A 6000-nucleotide genomic window follows, 5' to 3' on the forward strand; every position below is an offset into this window, starting at 1 on the left:
GTGTAGTTTAAGATTGTCCAAGCCCCAAATTTCAAGTTTGGTGATATAAGGTATTCTGTTGCAAGCAGAGGAGTGTAATACTCTTCTCGTGAAATACTTCTTGACTCGCTCAATTGTATTAATGTCTGATATACAGTGCGGATTCCAGACAGATGAGCTGTATTTGAGTATTGGTGCAGCAAAGGTTTTGTATGTCCTAGATAGCAATTCAATATTTCCAGAGGAGAAACTTCATAAGATTAGATTTAAAAACTCTTAATGCCTTTTTGGCAATGCTGTTACAGTGAGCCCTGGCGCTTAGGTCATTAGATATGAGTACTCCTAGGTCCTTGACAGAGTGAGGGTCATCAGTGAGGTCATATCCACCGAGTTTGTATTTGGTGTACTGATTTTTTTTACCAATGTGTAGGACAGAGCATTTGTTGGTCAAGATTTGGAGTTGCCAATTGTTTGACCATTCAGACACATAATCAAGGTCACTTTGAAGATCAGTAGCATTGTCGGTGGTGTTGAATAGTTTTATATCATCTGCGAAGAGGACACAGTCGCTTGTAAGGTGATTGAAAGGTCATTTATATAGAATATAAAGAGTGTGGGTCCTAGAAGCTGCCTTGGGGACACCGCTGTTAACTGGAGCAGGGTTTGATATAGTGCTCCCTATTTTTACTATTTGTTGCCTGTTTGACAGGAATGCAGTAATCCACTTATGAAGAGATCCAGAAATGCCATAAGAGTTTAGTTTTAACAGTAGTTTGTCATGTACCACTGAATCAAAGGCTTTGCAGAAGTCTATGTAAATTGCATCTATTGCTTTACCCTGGTCAAGTAGAGTAGTCCATATGTTTTTGCAATGTAGGATTCGTAGGTTGCAGGATAATTTTTTCCTGAAACCAAATTGTTTTGGGGAGAGTAGGTTGTTTGACTCTAAGTGGAGGGTGATGAATTGGTTAATGATTGATTACATGACTTTGCACGTGACACAACACAGTGAGATTGGTTTGTAGTTTTCAACCAGGCTGGGGTCACCTTTTTTGAAGATAGGGATGACCATAGCTAAGGACCATAGGTTTGGTAAGGAGCTGGTTCTGAACAATATATCATATATAATGCTTAGGGGTTCTGCTATGGCAGAAGAAAGCTTTTTTAAGAAGTATGCACATAATCCATTGGGGCCAATAGATAGGGATGGTTTTAGATTACATAATGCCTTTTCTACATTATCTTCTGTAAAGTCAATATGTAGTAGATCATTGCAGTTAGTTGTGGTACGACTAGGAAATGTGGGGCAAGAGCTGTTGCTGTTAACAAAGACTGAGCTGAAGAATGTGTTGAAGAGGTTGGACGTAACAGCTTCATCGCTGCAGTCTTTCCCATTTGGTCCCTTTAGAGGTGGGATGGTTCTTTAGTCTTTAAGTTTGGTGTTTACAAAATTGTAAAAGGTGTGAGTAGATTTTGTACATAGGAGGTTTTCCTCCTGTTTGCAGTAATAATTTGCATTCTGCCTTTATCTGTCAGCATAAGGTGTTGTATTGGTTTTTAAAGTTTGCTACATAGCTAATTTTGTTTTTATGCCATAGTGATTTTTTTTATTGGAGTTTTCTTATTGTTATGGGTAATTTGGTTTTTTTTTTAGGGGTTACTAATGGTACATATAGTTTAATCACTCTTTCAAGTTCAAGTAAGAATGCATTATAATGGTTTTCTGTAGTATTACAGTTAGAGAACAGAAAGTGCCAATCAAGAGATGATAGGTTGGCATCTATGAGATCATAGTTGGCTTTTTTGAAATTGTATATTGGAGATCCATCATTATGATCTTCTTTGTGAGGGTGTAAATTACAGTTACGTATCTATACCTAATATCTATAATGCTCAGATTTTCTGAACCAGTGAAAAGTGTTGTTTTAATATTTAAATTCCAAAAAAAGGGTAGGTTCCTGATACCCATCTAGCTAACTCTTAAGATCTTTTACAAGGTTCTGTCCTAAGAAATCCCTTGAGATGTGGGAAAGACAATGATCCACAGGGTGTCTTGTTGGTGGTGGCATCACAGTTATAGAACATTCTTTAAGAGGTTCTCCTTGAATTCCTTGTAGTGACTTGATGATTGCTTTGTTCATCAAGGCATCTTTTTTATTTTTTTTTATTTTTAGACAAACATACACAAACAAAACATAAAACATAAAACCATCTTCCAATTATGTATATACAGTGTGTCAGTTGGTTACAAATTTTTTGTGCATCCTCTCCATAGTCCTCACTTACAATTGTTTGTATAGATTCTCATATTATCAATCTAATATATATGTATACATTATTATCATTGTTAATCATTTATTTGACTAAACTATTATTCCTTCATTTTGCACAAGATATTCAAAATTTTAATTTATGTTATAACATGAAATGCATATTGTCATCCTAAATCCATCCAATGGTAATACATATTTATATTGTATTCTCCTTATATTGTAAAATTCTACATATTTCATTACCGTATTTTATTTTCTAACCGTTGATAAAGTAAATCCCATATCTTATAAAATTGTTTATCTTCTTGATCTCTAATTTCAAATGTCAATTTACTCATTTCAGCACATTCCATTATTTTCTTGATAACTTCCTCCTGCGTTGGTATTTTCTCATTTTTCCAATTCTTAGCAAATACAAACCTAGCCACTGTTGATACATTTACAATCAAATATTTCAATTCCCTACTGTATATTTTCGGTAAGATCCCCAATAAAAATATCTCTGGTTTAAAGTCTATGTGTTTCTTTGTCATTTTTTCCAATCATGTGTGGATTTTAGTCCAATATCTTTTAGCTTCTGCACATGTCCACCACATATAGTAATATGAACCTGTTATCTGATGACATTTCCAACATTTTTCGGATTTATTCTTAAACATTCTTGCTATTCTCGTCAGGGGTAAGTACCACCTGTAAAACATCTTATACAAATTTTCTTTATATGCTGTTTACATTGTCATTTTATAATTTTGAGACAGTTTTTGCCATTTCTCTAAATCAATCCCATGTCCAAAATTTTTCCCCCAAGCAATCATTGTTTCTTTAACTTGTTCTTCTTCTAGCTTAACTTCTAATAAATGTCCATATAGTCTTTTGATCACCTTTTCATCACAAATGTCCATATAGTCTTTTGATCACCTATCAAAATTTTATCTAAATCAGTCAGTTTATCATAAAAACTTTCTGTTTTAAGATCTTCGTCATATCTAGAGTCTATTTGCACATATGAAAACTAATTGATCTTTATATCTTGTTCATCTCGTTCTTGGATAGATTTAAGTTCACCCTTTCCATTCAATATTTCACCATATCTAAGTGTTTGTTCCTTTTTATATGTTATTGGATATGAAAATGCTTCAATAGTTGATAACCAGACTGGAATTTTTAAATAATATTGCTTTTTAGTCTTCTCCCAGTTTAATAACAAAGCCTCTCGTATATAATATCTTCTGAAATACCCTTGTGTTTTAGTTTCCTTGTACCATAAGAAGGTGTGCCATCCCAACAATAAATCATGTCCTTCTAATGTCAATAATATAGTATTTCTTAATGTTATCCATTCCTTAACCCACATCAAATTTGTTGCCTGATAATATAACTCCCAATTAGGCAGGCCAAATCCTCCTCTTGTTCTAGCATCTTGCAACAATTTTAATTTTATTTTCGCTTTCTTTCCCTGCCAAATATACTTCAACACTATTTTATTTAAATCTTCAAAATAATCTTTCCCTAATCTAATTGGAATTGTCTGGAACAAATATAGATAATATGTTCATCTTAATTGTTGATATTCTCCCTATTAGTGATAATTGTAAATTTTCCCATTTTGCCAAATCTGTTACAATCTGTTGTTTGAGTTTAAGATAGTTATTCTCTTTAAGTGTACTGCATCTTGCTGTCAAGTGTATCCCCAAGTACTTAACCTTATTTGTGACCTGGATCTTCAAAACATCCGCCAATTCTTCCTTTTGCCTTACTAACATATACTTTGTCAAAATCTTTGTTTTATCTTTATTTATTTTCAAACCAGCTACTTTATCTTTTCTATCAATTTAAGTGCTGTTTCTAATGGATCCTCTGAAATAAAAACCAGATCATCTGCAAATGCTTGCAGTTTGAATTCATCCTTTTTAATTTTCATTCCTTTTATATCTTTTTCTTCTCTGATATTTCTGTTTAACACTTCTAAAGTTAACACAAACAACAGAGGTGACAGTGGGCAACCTCATCTTGTCCCTTTCCTTATGTCAATAGAATCTGTCAATTCCCCATCTATCATTACTTTTTATGATATATAGCTTCTATGGCTTGAATGAATTTCCTACCAAAGCCCACCTGCTCCAGCTGTAATAACATAAATCACCAATTCACATTGTCAAAGGCTTTCTATCTAAAAATATCAAAGCCGCTTGTTTTTTAGGATGTGCCTCATAGTATCCCAAAATGTCCAGAATTATTCTCATCTTTAATTTGTCTCTTTGGCAGAAACCCATTTTGATCAGGATGAATAAAGTTATTCAAATATATTTTAAGTCTTTCTGCCAATATTGAAGCAAAGATTTTATAGTCTGAGTTTAGCAGGGAAATAGGTCTATAGTTCTTAGGTTGCTGTGGGTCGGTGTCCTCCTATGGGACAAGTGCAATATATGCTTCTGACCATGATTTGGGTATCCTCTTTTCAACATGACTTCATTCATAACTTCTAACAATGGAAGATTCAACGATTCTTGTAATGTCTTATAAAGTTCCGCTGGGAGTCCATCCAGACCTGGTGCCTTTCTGTTGTTTTGTTTTTTAAGTGCTTCAGTTAACTCTATCATCATTATATTGCTTTCTGACATCATTTCAGTCTCTTTGGGTATCTGGAGTAAATTTGCTTCCTGCAGGTATTGTTTAACTCTTTCATTGTCTATATTCTCTTGTTCATACATTTTTTCATAATAATCTTGTATAATTTTTTTCTTCTCTTTATTTCCATAGAAAACTTGCCCTTGAACATCTATTAATTGCATTATTTTTCTTGATTCTCTCTCTTTTTTCAATTTGTATGCTAACCATCTACCTGGTTTTATCTGCATCTTTGAAATAGTTCTGTTTAGCACCTCTGATTTTTTGTGCTAGTTCCTCCTTTTCCATTAGCCCCATTTTGTGTTTGATTGTGTCCATTTTTAATTTAATGTCCTTTTTGTGTGGAAGTTTCTGTAATTCTTTTTCAAGTCTCTTGTAATCATCCTCTAATGTTTTAAAAGCTTGTCTTTTCATAATATTTCTTTTCCTTGTGTAGTCTATTATCAAGCCTCTTTTTTGTTTTCTTTAAAGAAAAAACCCAATTCTTTTTCCATTTTCTCTACAAAGTCTTTTTCTTTTAATATAGTATTGTTTAGGGTCTATCTAGATCTTCTTCTTTCTCCTTTCCATTTGTCATTGGATTGTGGTCTGCCCAAGTACTTGTTTCTATATCAATTTCCTATATATTAGAAATCAATTCCGTTGGCATCCATATCATATCTATTATAGACTATGATGAGTGTCTATTTGAATAATAAGTGTATTGTCTAGTTTTAGCATTTCTTTCTCTCCAGACGTCTTTTAAGTTTATTTCATCTGTCATTTTAAAAAAGGATTTTGGAAGAGTCTTTCTACTTTGCTTTATTGTTTTCTGTGTTTTATAGTCCAATTTATCATCTACTATTCAATTGAAATCTCCCATCATACAAATATTAACATAGTCCAATTCCATTATTTTCATATGTAATTTTCTATAAAATTCTTCTTGATTATCATTTGGAGCATAAATTGCTATTAAAAGTATTTTCATATTATTGTCCATTATTTCCACCATCAAGATTCTTCCATCATCATCTGTATAGATCTGTTCCACTGGAATTGTATCTCTAATATATAAAACCACTCCTCTTTTCTTACATCGTGTCAACGCAGTAAATATTTTCCCTAATTTTGGCTGTAC

The sequence above is a fragment of the Pseudonaja textilis genome, chromosome 1, assembly GCF_049901715.1.
Source record: "Pseudonaja textilis isolate UNSWEBS1 chromosome 1, rPseTex1.2, whole genome shotgun sequence".
In the NCBI taxonomy this organism is placed as follows: Eukaryota; Metazoa; Chordata; class Lepidosauria; order Squamata; family Elapidae; genus Pseudonaja; species Pseudonaja textilis.